Source organism: Oncorhynchus gorbuscha, linkage group LG03 (genome assembly GCF_021184085.1).
Source record: "Oncorhynchus gorbuscha isolate QuinsamMale2020 ecotype Even-year linkage group LG03, OgorEven_v1.0, whole genome shotgun sequence".
Classification (NCBI taxonomy): domain Eukaryota; kingdom Metazoa; phylum Chordata; class Actinopteri; order Salmoniformes; family Salmonidae; genus Oncorhynchus; species Oncorhynchus gorbuscha.
The window spans coordinates 88,850,237-88,867,354 of NC_060175.1; the positions used below are offsets into that span (position 1 = coordinate 88,850,237).

At 44.9% G+C, this 17,118-nt stretch overlaps 1 protein-coding gene across 3 annotated transcripts in view; it reads left to right on the forward strand.

Annotated features, from left to right (window-relative positions):
- The first annotated feature begins 209 nt into the window (after positions 1-209).
- The window catches only part of LOC124032168 (plexin-A2-like), a 582,788-nt gene continuing 565,879 nt past the window's right edge, over positions 210-17,118 (forward strand). For all 3 annotated transcript variants that reach the window (XM_046344331.1, XM_046344332.1, XM_046344333.1), the window contains exon 1: positions 210-719. The gene's annotated coding sequence lies outside the window, so the exon portion shown is untranslated. The remainder of the gene's footprint in view (positions 720-17,118) is intronic.

The following is a 17,118-nucleotide window of genomic DNA, read 5'->3' on the forward strand; positions in this document are numbered from 1 at the left end:
TCCTACTTTTACTGGAGTCTGTTTTGATTGCCGCAAATGACACTAAGCAGAGCATATGGCCAAGCAACTTTTCGGAGGCACCGCACTGAAACAGTTAACACATGCACCATGCAAATGAGTCCGTGCTGCCGAAGTGTACAGGGTTTAAACGCTGTGGTTTGCTAGCGGTACTGTACGCTGGCGGGGTGCGCCGCAGCTTTCCATGCCAGTCTAACGCAGCCCTGTGAGAAAGCGTGTGTGCATTTGTGCGGCAAGGTTGCTACGCAAACCGAAGATAGCCTACCCGCCGATGGCAAGTGAGGCTACAGCCGAATTCATAGTACAGGACATTACCCTGTAAACTGAAGGAATTCGCTGTATCATGTGAATTACCATTTAAATAAATTGACGGTCAACCGAAGTTGAGCGCGCTGAATTTTCAGCATAGATTCGTTATTGTGGTTTTACCTAATATTAGCCGTGTAAAACCTAGAATCGGCTTTTAGGGATTTTAGGATGTAAATGAGGGGGCATTGGGTATCCGACATTTTATAGGAATTGGGAGTAAATAGGAGTACTCTAAATTGTTTGATGAACGCGGCGTCAGACTTTCTCGTGGTACTCGTAGATTTTTCCGTGGATGTAAGTAGAATACTCCATCACCTCAACGAAGAGAAGACCATCACAGCTTGTGTGATCAGAATTAAAATATCAGCAGCAGCTCCCATTGAAACCGAAAGGTGAGTGATAACGTTTAGCCTATGTTTTTTTAAATTTATTATCAGTTTGGTTTTACATTTCGATGTCGATGCTGATGATGGCTACCAGCACAATTGTGTGTCTTTTGCCTTGACACTTCTGCTAAATTATTAACTGTAGTCTAGTCTGCCACAAGAAGGATGTAGATAATAATACGACTGGTTATTACAAGGTTGTGGGATATTAAGCTGAATGAAAAAATGCCCCAAAAATAGATTGGATGAATTTCAGTGTTGTTATTTTTCCAATGGTACCTGTTACTGTTCAATGAACGTGTAGACAAATGTAGGCATACGGGTTGGGTTGTACAGCTTATAGACTCGTGCGTAAAACCACAATTACGCATAGCTCCTTTCAGCCAGATTTTGGGCTTTTCCGGAGTCATATGTATGGCTCTGGGCTTTACCATCCACTCTGACCTCACGGTCAACCTTTAATCATAATGCAGCTGTCATCATCTCATTAAACTAATTTGATTGAGTTTGATATCCAGACCATCCTAATATATTCATATTGCATTGTTCTGGGTTGATGTTATAAGACCTCTATTAAGCTGCAGTATTAAATCAGTTATCCGTTATTTTTAACTGACTATCATCCCAACGTATTTTCAATTACTTCCAATAATCAACAGACCAGTATCTATAGCAAATGATTCCCCCAGCATCAGCTCGCAATGCTGACCTTGACTGAACCTGCTATTAGCGGTAAGTTAGAGCAGTGCTCCACAGAGTGAATATAAAAATGTCCATTATAGTGGACAGACAGATTGTAGTGCCTATTTTAAGCCTTGTGTCTCATATATGCGATCCAACACGTGAGAACAAATGTGATTATTTTGCACCATGTAACTTGTTTGTGTTCTTTACTGCATTACCCGGGTCAGGGGGTTGGAATAACGGTTTTAAATGTACTCTCCGACACCGATTAGTCTACTCTTTCATCCATCCTTCTAACTTGTTAATATTCTATAACGCTGTTGATATATGATAAAGGTTCCGATTATAATGTGGTTGGCTGCAAGACTGAATAACAGTGACCGTTTTCCCCAAGTCTTGAAATGAGCTAGAATCTAGACGACTCATCTGTCGAAGCTCTGGACCAGCAGATGCACTCACCAATCTTCATTTTCCGTCACACACACACAGCGCCCGGGAAGCGCTCATGACAGTGACTCCAAAGGAAAATAAATGTTGTCTTAGGGAGAAAAATTGCCTTACATTTGCATGACAATAACTTGCATCTGCCTATGACTGACGGAGAGAATATTAATCGTTGTGACCATGCAATCAAACATTGATTCTTCTTCGTGAAATCAGTTTTTGTATATATAAAGCGTGACCTACTCACATAATTATTTTAATATCAGTTTCAATGTGAAACAGCAGTTTGACCCCAGGAACAGCCACAAGGGTGGACATTGCATCCCTGGAAGAACAAACCACTACACTCAGCCTTGGTCGATTATCACATGCTCATTATATTCACCTAATTAACTCCAATCTGAAGAGAAGCAGATTGTGGGGCACGACCAGTAATAACATTACCAGTGCGTTTGTGTAGTGGGTTACTACCAGTAATAACATTACCAGTGTGTTTGTGTAGTGGGGTACTACCAGTTATAACATTACCAGTGTGTTTGTGTAGTGGGGTACTACCAGTTATAACATTACCAGTGTGTTTGTGTAGTGGGACACTACCAGTTATAACATTACCAGTGTGTTTGTGTAGTGGGACACTACCAGTAATAACATTACCAGTGCGTTTGTGTAGTGGGTTACTACCAGTAATAACATTACCAGTGTGTTTGTGTAGTGGGGTACTACCAGTTATAACATTACCAGTGTGTTTGTGTAGTGGGGTACTACCAGTTATAACATTACCAGTGTGTTTGTGTAGTGGGACACTACCAGTTATAACATTACCAGTGTGTTTGTGTAGTGGGACACTACCAGTTATAACATTACCAGTGTGTTTGTGTAGTGGGGTACTACCAGTTATAACATTACCAGTGTGTTTGTGTAGTGGGGTACTACCAGTTATAACATTACCAGTGTGTTTGTGTAGTGGGACACTACCAGTTATAACATTACCAGTGTGTTTGGGCAGTGGGGCACTACCAGTTATAACATTACCAGTGTGTTTGGGCAGTGGGGCACTACCAGTTATAACATTACCAGTGTGTTTGGGCAGTGGGGCACTACCAGTTATAACATTACCAGTGTGTTTGGGCAGTAGGACACTACCAGTTATAACATTACCATTGTGTTTGTGTAGTGGGACACTACCAGTTATAACATTACCAGTGTGTTTGTGTAGTGGGACACTACCAGTTATAACATTACCAGTGTGTTTGGGCAGTGGGACACTAACAGTTATAACATTACCAGTGTGTTTGGGCAGTGGGACACTACCAGTTATAACATTACCAGTGTGTTTGGGCAGTGGGACACTACCAGTTATAACATTACCAGTGTGTTTGTGTAGTGGGACACTACCAGTTATAACATTACCAGTGTGTTTGTGTAGTGGGACACTACCAGTTATAACATTACCAGTGTGTTTGTGTAGTGGGACACTACCAGTTATAACATTACCAGTGTGTTTGAGTAGTGGGACACTACCAGTTATAACATTACCAGTGTGTTTGGGCAGTGGGACACTACCAGTTATAACATTACTAGTGTGTTTGGGCAGTGGGACACTACCAGTTATAACATTACCAGTGTGTTTGGGCAGTGGGGTACTACCAGTTATAACATGACCAGTGTGTTTGGGCAGTGGGACACTACCAGTTATAACATTACCAGTGTGTTTGTGTAGTGGGACACTACCAGTTATAACATTACCAGTGTGTTTGTGTAGTGGGGTACTACCAGTTATAACATTACCAGTGTGTTTGTGTAGTGGGACACTACCAGTTATAACATTACCAGTGTGTTTGTGTAGTGGGACACTACCAGTTATAACATTACCAGTGTGTTTGTGTAGTGGGACACTACCAGTTATAACATTACCAGTGTGTTTGTGTAGTGGGACACTACCAGTTATAACATTACCAGTGTGTTTGTGAAGTGGGACACTACCAGTTATAACATTACCAGTGTGTTTGTGTAGTGGGACACTACCAGTTATAACATTACCAGTGTGTTTGTGTAGTGGGACACTACCAGTTATAACATTACCAGTGTGTTTGTGTATTGGGACACTACCAGTTATAACATTACCAGTGTGTTTGTGTAGTGGGACACTACCAGTTATAACATTACCAGTGTGTTTGGGCAGTGGGACACTACCAGTTATAACATTACCAGTGTGTTTGTGTAGTGGGACACTACCAGTTTTAACATTTCCAGTGTGGGCAATGGGACACTCACCTTATGACTGTATTATTTTAAGACACAGATTTAGTCAGACCCGTTTTCCCGTTTTCTGGAATCAAGTGTACATGAAATACATGATATCTAGATAATCTCTTTATGTGAGCTACAAGAACACAGTAAATTGCATTGCCATCCTGCTCAATGTAGCACATCAAGAGATCTCTTTAAGAGGAGCAGTGCAAGCGGAGATGTTGAGAACCTCAACATCACACATTCTTTAATCAATAAGGTTAACTACATGAAGCTCAGAGAAATGACCTCCATTGGAGAAATTCCCATCAAACTGGTTGGCTGTCTGGTTGATCGTGCACTGCCATTTCCTCTCCATCTCTCCATTCCCCTTTCTCTCAACATGTGTTCTAGCATTTTGATTGGATTTTATTCAGCTGTCAGGACAGGAAGAATCTCAGTGCTATTGATTTGCTTTTGCCAGTTTAGTACATGTCTTTTTCCTGCAGGGTAATCGGGAGGTCTTATGTGATTAAGGATGGTTTGTTCACCACTTTCAACAGCTTTATTTTAGAAAGGGTAAATGATGCATCTCAATGGACTCCCTGAAAGCATTCTGGTAGTACACACATGGAGTATGAACACTGTGTTGATTAAGTACTGTGCTCTTTTTAGATGACCGGTATCTCAGTTATGTTGAGTTTTTCCATTCTGCCTGATAGCATGGTATGGTAGCATGGTTGATAGCATGGTTTTCTCCTTTCTATTCAAAAGCTGCAGACCACTGAACAGCATCACGTATGTAGTGTATAATGTATACCCTGGCCCCTGTTCCCCAAGTCTCCTTTCTTGTGATGATGAGACTCTTCCTCAGGATGGCACGACGGCTCAAGAGCGTCCCCTGTCGACCCCAACCACTGCTCTTTAGACTTCAGCAGCTATCAAGCAGACCAGAGCAAGATCTGAACAGAGCCTGCTCTGCATCTCCTCAATACCATCAGCAGTCAGGCCTTTAGAGCCTAATAATACATATTGGTGTTTGTACTTAGTACCAAGTGAGTAGGATAGTGGTGGTGGTGACAGAGGTGCATGCACAGATAGCCTGCTCTGTGCTGTTGTATGTGCTGTGTGAGTGTCACCAGCATGCAGTGCACACGGGCTTCGCTTCTCCTCTATTGGCTGGGATTCCTCTACCAGGTAGCCAGGCCCATCATCCCATGTTTAGATTGAGAGATTTTGACAAGTCACTATGCATGCAGGCGGAATCCTTGACATATTTCTTAACGAGTGAACAGTCTAAACATGTTCAGTGGTTGGATATTCTGGAATAGGCTCCCCCTTAAAGACCCCCCCTCCCTCACACACACACACACACACACACACACACACACACACACACACACACACACACGCACGCGCACGCGCACGCACACGCACACATACACACACACACACACACACACACACACACACACACACACACACACACACACACACACACACACACACACACACACACACACACACATGCTTGCCTACACAGGCACTCCAATGCCTTGCAGGCTGGCTGCTGTGTGTTCACTTGCTCCTTGCAGATCTAGGTCTCCACATGATCTGCTTGAGTGTAGGCTACTCACCATATTTGTTTGTTTAGTTCAATTGGTCTCCCCCTCACCGCAATGTTTAATCGGAGTCTGTCAACTGTCCAGCTGTCACAACAGAGATCTCGAACTCTGACCTAAACACACTCCACTCATGCCTGGGTGTACATGCGTGCATGTGTGTGGGTGTGTGTGATAGAGAGGGAAGGTGTATCCATGTGAAGATTGACATAAGAGAGACTTATAACATCTGTGACATTGATCAAGTGGAGTGTAGCCAGGGAGAGTGTTTAGTTGGAAAGTGGTTGTTGTATGGTGTTAAGCAGAACTATCTCTCTCCTCATGCTGTTTAAAGGCTGGCTCCTCACCCAAGACAGGTTCCTCAACCATATCACTGAGTTCTCTGAGCTTTCAGTCTCTCTCAACCCTGCAAACAACAGGCTTTTATTATCTGCCTGCTAGGCAGCTTCTTTAAGCATCATGTCCAGCCCACCTTATTTAGAGATAGCTATGCTTCTGTTAGTCATAATTATCCCTGAGGACTTAGAGGAGTAGACAGTAGCCAGCAGCAGTGCCCAGATATGTTGCATCAATGTGGGGGTGTTCCGATACTTTTCATAGCCTTGATTTAGGAAGAGGGGGAGGCTAAGGGTTCTACTCATCCATCAGCCTAGTCACAGATATGTGCGGAATGAACTGAACCTTGCACGTCTCATTATGTAATGCATTTGAAAAGTGCTTCTTTATGTCACTATAGCCAGGGCTACCCTGAAAGTCTTAGTCATGCTGTGGTAGTTTCCATCATGTTGAGTGGTTGTGTGCGTAGCCTTTAGTGACTTGCTGAATCGTTGAGACCAGTTTAGGTTGATGGCTACAGGCCTCTACATTGGTAAATAGCAGCTGGAGTCGGTATGAGCAACACATAGCACATGGAGTGAAAATCAATGTGACTGCTCTGCATGACATTTTCCAATACATTCACAGAAACTATAATGCACCAGAAGTCTCCAAAGACCGCAAGTACTGCTTCTGAAATCATAGAGCCTGTGAGTCCGAGGTGGGTGCTTTTCCTTTTTAACTGCTGTGTGTGTGATATTGTGTTGAGAGTAGGCCTGGGCGGTATACTGTGTTTTACTATATACCGGTATTGATGCACGGGAGCGGTTTGGATTTTTACTTTACATCCTATAATGGTATAACGGTGATACACCGTGTGTAGCGTTCATTTTGATAGTTCACTCCACTACTTGAGTCATCCCTCTCCACTGTCTCGCTCTCTGCACGCCACTTTCCACATAGACCTGGTCCCACCCCGTCACTCAAGGAGCGCATTTGTTGTTGCTTGACCAAGAGGCACTTTCATACAGTCTGCATGGTCAATGTCTTGCTTGTCCTATGTTGCTATTGCCTATATTGTAATTGTTTTTCATAACCTGCCCAGGGACTGCGGTTGAAAATTACCTGGCTGGCAAAAAAATGGCACTTTTACTGAAACGTTGATTAATGTGCACTGTCCCTGTAAAAATAAAATAAACTCAAACAATGCAGCACATGCTACAATCTTGTTTCCACTTTGATCTTAATTTAAATAAATGTATAATTACAATATTAGTTAGTGTTTCTTATATCAGCAAACAGCTAGTTTATATTTTCTTAGCAAGTTAAGCTAAATTGTGTTAGCCACTAATGCTAATCACTAGTTAGCTGGCTAGCTAATAAAAGTACTGAGTCAGAGCAAACGTAGTTAGCTAATAATCAGCATGTTGTTTGTGCAACAGTATCGTCTAAATTACAGAGGAATAGGCAAAGCATGAATATGTTGACTATATGAATAAAAATGTAATGTAGCCAAAGATTATAGGGTCCCTTAGGAAACACGGAACATCACTTTGGTTCCTACCCTGTCAGAATAACTCATCCATGGCATTTTCATTCGTTGTCATGTCAAACAACACTATATTTAAAGTGCCCACTTACAACTGCGACCTGACCAATATAAAGTGAAGCAGTGCGACACAAACAACAACACAGAGTTACACATGGAATAAACAAACGTACTGTCAATAACACAATAGAAAAAATAATATACAGTGTGTGCAAAAATGAGTGCAGAAATTGATGGAAATTCAGGAAATTATTTTAGGTTGATGTTGAATTGAACAGTATAAACCAATCAGAATGGAGAAAGACCAATTGAAATATTTTAGATCCTTCTGTAGCTCAGTTGGTAGAGCATGGCGCTTGTAACGCCAGGGTAGTGGGTTCGATCTCCGGGACCACCCATACGTAGAATGTATGCACACATGACTGTAAGTCGCTTTGGATAAAAGCGTCTGCTAAATGGCATATATTATTATTATTATATTATATTATAAGTGTTGCCACTCTAGAGTCACCCACTACTCATAAAGAAAATGTAGAAACTTTATTAATCAAAAACATAAAATACCCACATAAAGTCCAAATTTGAAAAATGCCATGATATGATATTTTGACCATATCGCCCAGCCCTAGATGAGAGAGGTTGTTTCCCCATGTCTGTCCCAGTGCTGCTGGCAGAGGCCCTGCAGTGGGAGGTTGGAGGGCTGGAGAGTTGGACCCCTCAGACAGAGCAGTTGAGCAGCAGACTCCAACCAGTCTGTCTCTCTCGCTCATCAGAGGGCCAAGCTGAGGGGGGAAACATTAATGTCCTACCTCTTTCTGGCAGGATAAAGTGTCCAGGGCCCTTATTCATAAAGACTATCAAAGTAAGACTCCTGATGAGTGCTGATTTAGGATAGGTTTAGCCTTTTAGATCATAATGAATAAGACAACATTGACAGGGGAGACCTGGTCCAAGATCAGCATTCTTTTTAAAAATGGGTCCAAACCCCAGACCTCACCATGCATCTCCCTGGCTATTGACGGCAATGAAGCTAATGCTGAACTCCAGTGTGCCCTCTCCTCTACCAGTCCCAAAGGCCTGCCAGCTAGCTGAAACAAAGCCTTTTGTCCAACTACTGAATCCAACAGATGGAGAAATGGACAGTACATTAAAGTAGGGGCAGCAGGGTAGCCTAGTGGTTAGAGCGCTGGACTAGCAACTGGAAGGTTGCAAGTTCAAACCCCCGTTCTGCCCCTGAACAGGCAGTTAACCCACTGTTCCTAGGCCGTCATTGAAAATAAGAATTTCTTCTTAACGGACTTGCCTGGTTAAATAAAGGTACAATTATAAAAAGGGGAGGAAAAGAAAGGTAACTTAGTGGAGCGTGTTAGAGCAGAGTGTTTGGAAAGTGTAACACCCTCAGAAAGCACCATTGGTGTAACCTTGAAGGAATTTGTGTGAGGTGCTGGGTCCCAGGCTTTGAGAACCTTTTATTGAGATACTCATGGAATTGCCTTCATGACACATTTCCATGGGACAGGATCTCTCGCCTCAGCCGTTCTTTAGTGCCTCAATCTGTCCGCCGCACTCGATACATCAGTCAGCCTCTCGCTCTCTTTCTCAGTCACAGAACAGGCCCTTTAGGCATTCACCACCATGTCCACATGTCTCTGCCCAGACCCAGTCTCACTGTTTATCTGATCCCTCCTGTCACAAGCCATGCTATATTTTACCTGCTGTAACAAAGTTACCCTGTTGCCGGAGGTAAGAACAGCAATCATGGAACCAGGACCTGCGGAATAACAAGTCTGCCTGTTTGTTTGTCAGTGACCCTCACACTGGCTGTAAGTCACAGGCAGCCTGTCAGACCCAGTAGCAAGCCAAGCATTACCTCATAGCTATAAGGGTTGTTTTGATTATTCAAGAAGGGGCTGAAATTGACATTTGGGTTGTTTGTGTTGCCAGAACAAAACCCTCAGGCTGTTTCTCCACCTCAAGACCCCACTATTTGTTGTGCCGAGACGAGGCTGTTCCCGAGGCAGCACAACAGCCTAATCAAAGCATTGAAAAAGGGGGAAAAAGACCTTGAGGCTCAAGCTTTACATTCAAATGCTTTGACTTTTTCAGTTTTCATGAAAGCACTGAATGCATTGTCTCTGTCTCTGAATTTTCCCTTTCAGTCTTGGTTGAATATAAGTCAGTTTAGGCCTGGAAGCATCAATAATCAATTAGTTTGTGTCATGGAAGGATGTTTTGTTTAGTATGGAAGTTGACAATAAGTGAGCAACAAAAGGGAGAGAGCGGATGAGAGCCATGCAGGCAGGCAGGGAGGGAGGGGGCTGAGCACAGCACAGACACCAAGGGCAGCTGTCAGTAGCAGGCAGACGACAGTGTGAGAGTGTATGCGTCACAAATGGCTCCATATTCCCTATGTAGTGGACTACTTTTGACAGGGTACATAGGGTTCTGGTCAAAAGTAGTGCACTAAATAGGGAATAGTGTGCTATTTGGGAGAGAACCCATGTGCACCTGTGTATGTGGGGGTGCTTCAGGGGAACAGGGCGCTGGGCACAGTGGCAGATAAGGTAAAGAACGCCAATGTGCCACATGCTGACAGAGTCCACAACACACCCTGGTGATGCGGATGGACGCCCTGCCTGGCCCTGCCACCGTCACCATGGTTACCACTCATGGTGGGGGCATGGCAAGCAGCATTGCATTGGCTAGTCTAGTCTGCTCATGTGTTGTGAGAAAGAGTTCTGAGCCAACGGCAGCTTTGTCTCTACTCCACTGCTCGGACTGTGGTCCAATTAGAACCTGAAGCAGCAGTGTATTACTGCTCTCCATTAGCTCTTCTTCATCCAGTTTAAAAACTATGTGTAATTTGCTGCTTCACACTATATTGACTTAAGTTTTATTCTTCCTCACTTGGAAATGTAGCATGCAATTCTTACAATTTATCCATTTCCATCAGTGCCAAATGAGCCATCCTCCCTTCACCAGCCTCCACTGATTTGCGTTATCTAAAAAATAGTTACGCAATTCTTAGTCAGAAGAGCGAGGAAGGAACAGTGTTATGGGGATGAGTATTCTGTAGTGTGTTGCCCTTGCCTGGTCCTGTAGTGCTGGAAGGCTGGTTCTCTGGAGCTCTGTGACATGTATGTCTGTCTGCCTTGTGACAATTCTCAAGTCACCCAGGGCCTTATCTGTATGAATAGCTCCTCTTCCCCATCGGAGACACCTTAACTCATCCTTTGCCTTCAGCTGGGAAAACCAGAGGAGATAAAGCTCCCAAACCCATTCCTGGGAAAAGATAGTGAACAGAATACCTCAAAGCAGAAACCCTTTCCAAATAAAACTCCCTCTTTCCTCTGCCGACCAAAACAAATCCAACCAAAGCGATGATAAAAGACCTCTAAACTCCAACTTCAGACTGAAAACCCATCCATCCTATCTTGGCTATCCTTCACCCTGTATGGTTGAGTTTGTGTGTAAGTCCGCTTTGGGCAGGCAAGCTACTGACATGCCAGGAGGATTGGACACACTCCTATAAAAACATGGAGGGTCCATTCTTAGGCCTTCAACACTGGGTCATGCCACAACAGTCTGAAGGAACGGGAAAGGTATTTGGGAGTCTGGAGTCGGGAAATGTGTTTTTTGTAGAGCATGGATAAGGCTTGTTCCCTCCGATTAGTGTACCTCAGCCAGACTCTTTATTTTGGCCCAGAAGGACACAGAGTGTTCAGGCCAAGGGAAATGAATTCAGTCTCTCTCGGGTTGGCGAGTTACAGTATGTTGATGCATACAGTGCCTTAAGAAAGTATTCACACCCCTTGACTTTTTGCACATTTTGTTGTGTTACAGCCTGAATTTAAAATTGATTTTGTGTCACTGGCTTACACACAATATCAGATAATGTCAATGTGGAATTATGTCTTTAGATTAAAAAAAATACAAATGTATTAAAAATGTTAAAGCTGAAATGTTTCGAGACAATAAGTATTCAAGCTTAATTAAGAAATGTGATTAACAAGTCACATAATAAGTTGCATGGACTGTGTGAAATTATCTGTAAGGTCCCTCAGTCAAGCAGTGAATTTCAAACAGATTCAACCACAAAGACCAGGGAGGCTTTTCAATGTCTCGCAAAGAAGGACACCTATTGGTAGATGGGTAAAAAAACAAATCAGACATTGAATATCCCTTTGAGCATGATGACGTTATTAATTACACTTTGATGATGTATCAATACACCCAGTCACTACAACAATACAGGTGTCCTTTCTAACTCAGTTACCGTAGAGGAAGGAAACTGCTCAGGGATTTCCTCATGGGGCCAGTGGTGACTTTAAAACCCTTACTGAGAGGCCTCCCGTCTAGTGGTCTAAGACACTGTATCATAGTACTAGCTGTGCCACTAGAGATTCTGGGTTCGAGTCCAGGAACTGTCGCAGCCGGCTGTGATCGGGAGACCCATGCGGTGACGTACAATTGGCCCAGCATCGTCCGGGTTAGTGGAGGGTTTGGCCGGCATCGATGTCCTTGTCCCATCGCGCGCTAGCAACTCCTGTGCCGTGCCGGGTGCATTGCATGCTGACACGGTCGCCAGGTGTACAGTGTTTAATCCGACACAGTGGTGTGGCTGACTTCTGGGTTAAGTGGGCATTGTGTCAAGAAGCAGTGCGGCTTGGTCGTTTATGTTTCGGAGGACGCACCTTGGCCTCTCCCGAATCCGTATGGGAGTTGCAGCGATGAGACAAGACTGTAACTACCAATTGGGTACCACAACATTGGGGAGAAAAAGGGGTAAAATAAAAATGTATTAATTTAAAAAATAAAAATATAAAGAGTTAATGGCTGTGATAGGAGAAAACAGAGGATGGATCAAACATTGTAGTTACTCCACAATACCTACCTAGATGACAGAGTGAAAAGAAGGATGCCTGTACATGATAAAAAATATTCCAAAACATGCCTCCTGTTTGCAATAAGGCACTAAAGTAAAACTACAAAGACATTAACTTTATGTCCTGAATACAGAACGTTATGTTTGTGACAAATCCAACACAAGAAGAGTACCACTCAAAATATTTTTAAGCATGGAGGTGGCTGCATCATGTTATGGGTATGCTTGTCATTGGCAAGGATTAGTGAGCCAAGAACTAAGCACAGGCAAAATCCTAGAGGAAAACCTGGTTCAGTCTGCTTTCCAACAGACACTGGGAGATTAATTCACCTTTCAGCAGGACAGCTTATATAAATGAGATATTTCTGTTTTCAGGAAACATTTCCAAAATCTTGTTTTCACTTAGTCATTATGGGGTATTGTGTGTGGTTGGGTGCTATTTAAAAAAAATGAAAATACATTTTGAATTCAGGCTGTAACACCAAAAAATGTGGAATAAGTCAAGGGGTATGAATACTTCCTGAAGGCACTGGACATGTATGAATCTTAACCACATATGACCAGTATATGACCTACATATGACCTGTATATGACCTACATATGACCAGTATATGACCTACATATGACCTGTATATGACCTACATATGACCAGTATATGACCTACATATGACCTGTATATGACCTACATATGACCTGTATATGACCTACATATGACCTGTATATGACCTACATATGACCTGTATATGACCTACATATGACCTGTATATGACTGGTATTTGACCTACATATGACCTGTACAGTATATTACCTGTATATAACCGGTATATGACCTTTATGTGACCTGTATATGCCCTCTATATGACCTACATATGACCAGTACAGTATATTACCTGTATATAACCAGTATATGACCTTTATGTGACCTGTATATGCCCTCTATATGACCTACATATGACCTGTACAGTATATTACCTGTATATAACCAGTATATGACCTTTATGTGACCTGTATATGACCTCTATATGACCTGTATATATTATGACCTACATATGACCTGTATATATTATGACCTACATGTGACCTGTATATGTGGTGAGCAGTGAGAACCAGAGACTGGGTGGAAAGGGCATTTTTTGAGAAGGTATTTTGTCACATTGTGTTATGAGTAGGTTGAGGCATGTGGGAAGAGTAGACTTGATTTATGGGAGCCGAATGTATAGCTGTCTCTGTAAAGGTTTGATTTAATGGGTTTCTAGAAGCTGTTGTTATTGATTTTGACCTGCCCCTGACCTTTCAGGACAAGGCTTTGGAATTTACCCCCAGCTGTGTGGCATTGGAACAAGCAACAATGAATGTTGTTTTCTCTTGTCAGTCATCCCATCAAATAATATCAAGCAAATAGCTATTGTGATTTGGGTAATAAACTAAACAAACATCACTATTGTCTTTTTTTAAATTATGCAATTGGTTCCTGTCTTGTCAAGCATGATAATTTATCCAGTAGCTGGAAGTTGGGTTATGTTTTCCCACTCCTCTTTCTTCTCTGCTCTGAGAAACTGTCCGCTCTAAGAAACTGTCCGCTCTGAGAAACTGTCCGCTCTGTGCACCACTGTAACAACCCCTAGTCTGCCTGTCTATCATAAGCAATGATATGGGAGACATGACAGACGGATCTCTGCGCAGAAAGAGACACAATTATTACAAACATAAGCGCCTCCTAGGTCTTAAACTACAACCGACGTGCAAAAAAAAGAATCAAATGGTGACATCATGTATAATTCACTGATCAACAGCAATGTGGGTCAAGGAACAGTGTTTCTTTTCTGTAGCGTTTAAGGAGAATGACGGGGAGAATTAGGGGATCTAAGACAATTATGCTGCACTGTAGTGTGACAGCGTAGTGTGACAGCGCTGAGTCTGGCGGCTGAGGAGATCCTCTGTGTTGTCCATGAAGATGTTGATTAAATATGACTGCTCTGGAGCACCGAGCTGGCTGCCTGGAAGGAGAGGAGGGAGGGAGGGAGAGGAGGGCTGCCTGCCTGGAGGGAGAGGAGGGAGGGAGAGGAGGGCTGCCTGCCTGGAAGGAGAGGAGGGAGGGAGGGAGGGAGGGAGGGAGGGAGGGAGGGAGGGAGGGAGGGAGGGAGGGAGGAGGGAGGGAGGGAGGGAGGGAGGGAGGGGAGGGAGGGAGGGAAGGCTGCCTGCCTGGAGGGAGAGGAGGGAGGGAGAGGAGGGAGGGAGAGGAGGGCTGCCTGCCTGGAAGGAGAGGAGGGAGGGAGGGAGGGAGGGAGTGAGTGAGTGAAGGAGTGAGGGAGGGAGGGAGAGGAGGGCTGCCTGCCTGGAGGGAGAGGAGGGAGGGAGGGAGAGGAGGGCTGCCTGCCTGTAGGGAGAGGAGGGAGGGAGGGAGGAGGAGGGCTGCCTGCCTGGAGGGAGAGGAGGGAGGGAGGGAGAGGAGGGCTGCCTGCCTGGAGGGAGAGGAGGGAGGGAGGGAGAGGAGGGCTGCCTGCATGGAGGGAGAGGAGGGAGGGAGAGGAGGGCTGCCTGCCTGGAGGGAGAGGAGGGAGGGAGAGGAGGGCTGCCTGCCTGGAGGGAGAGGGGGAGGGAGAGGAGGGCTGCCTGCCTGGAGGGAGAGGGAGGGAGGGAGGGAGAGGAGGGCTGCCTGCCTGGAGGGAGAGGAGGGAGGGAGGGAGGGAGGGCTGCCTGCATGGAGGGAGAGGAGGGAGGGAGAGGAGGGCTGCCTGCCTGGAGGGAGAGGAGGGAGGGAGAGGAGGGCTGCCTGCCTGGAGGGAGAGGGGGAGGGAGAGGAGGGCTGCCTGCCTGGAGGGAGAGGAGGGAGGGAGGGAGAGGAGAGCTGCCTGCCTGGAGGGAAAGGAGGGAGGGAGAGGAGGGCTGCCTGCCTGGAGGGAGAGGAGGGAGGGAGGGAGGGAGAGGAGGGCTGCCTGCATGGAGGGAGAGGAGGGAGGGAGGGAGAGGATGGCTGCCTGCCTGGAGGGACAGCAGGGAGGGAGTGAGGGAGGGAGGGAGAGACGGAGGAGGAGGGGGACGGGTAGGTTTGTACTTGAAACCAGTGAATGAATATCTATCTGCTCATGTCTTAATCTGCAACAGTTTGAGACTTGGGGTTTGTTGCCATTTTAAGCGTGATACTTACAGAAGGGGAGGAGTGGATGGGATCTCTGCCATTCATCTCTTCTGTGTTAGCCAAAGGCCTGTATTCAGCAAGCGTCTCGGAGTAGGAGTGCTGATTTATGATCAGTTTTGCCTTTTAGATTAGACTGAATAGACAGGGGGGGGGCTGATTCACAGCACTCCTACTTTAAGACGCTTGTTGAATACAGGGCCTGGCATTGGCATTACCCTTTTCCAGAGGATGGCATTTGTGCCAGGTACTTAGTATTCCCTCTCTGGTTTTAATACCCAATAGGGGAGAGACCAAGTACTGCTGCTGTTGATTTAGGTGTTTTTCTTCTCATTACTGAAAGCTTTGGGAAGCTTGTAAGAACATAGTTGTAATGCTTGTCTGACTGCTGCCTCTACAGTCACACTGCTACAGATCTGCTCTACAGACTGCTTTTTATTTCCCCATTAACTTAAGGAATAGAACATTGTGTTTAACTTGACAGAGGTGAATAGGTGAGATTCATTTGCATCCAATTACAAAACATTGTCTACGTTAGATAGATATTATCATGATTCAAATTTACAACGACACAACAACATGGATGTTTGCTTTCTTCTGAATATTTTATTGCCGATGTTCCATGTATAACTGAAGAGGGTTTTGTTATCTATTAGGCAAAATATGCTTGACAATGTCATTGTTGATTGAGATAATTAAGCATTCATTCCCTGTGTTCTTTTGTGTACACAATTCTGCACTGTCCTTTCAAAGCTGACAATTAACAGCTTACAGCTTTCTTCCCCCTCCTCCTCTTCCTCCTCCCTCTCCTCCTCCCTCTCCTCCTCTTCCTCCTCCCTCTCCTCCTCCCTCTCCTCCCCTCCTCCTCTTCCTTCTCCCACTCCTCCTCCCTCTCCTCCCCTTCTCCTCTTCCTCCTCCCTCTCCTCCCCTCCTTCTCTTCCTCCTCCCTCTCCTCCCCTCCTTCTCTTCCTCCTCCCTATCCTCCCTCTCCTCCTTCTCCTCCTCCTCCCTCTCCTCCCTCTGCTCCTTCACTTCCTCCTCCCTCTCCTCCCCTCCTTCTCTTCTTCCTCCCTCTCCTCCCCTCCTTCTCTTCCTCCTTCCTCTCCTTCCCTCCTTCTCTTCCTCCTCCCTCTCCTCCCCTCCTTCTCTTCCTCCTCCCTCTCCTTCCCTCCTTATCTTCCTCCTTCCTCTCCTCCCCTCCTTCTCTTCCTCCTCCCTCTCCTCCTGCTCTCTTCCTCTGTTCTCTCTGTTGTTTGTTTGGGAGGGCAGAGGAGTGAGAACGAGTGAGTGAGAGTGGGCTGGGTGGAGAGATGCCATTTGAAACAGGTGTGACTGTGTGGCTGAACAATGTCTATTGACATCTCACAGTGTGTTCACCTGTCATTTTGCTGCCAAACAGCCATGCAACCTAGTAAACACCTCTCTCAGTTTTCTGACTGTTCTGCTCTGTCTCATAGAGACTTAGATACCGCAACAGTTAAAGGGGAGTGGCCGTCGGTTGGCCAGTGTGTCAATCACTGTGTGAATAGGTTCATAGTAC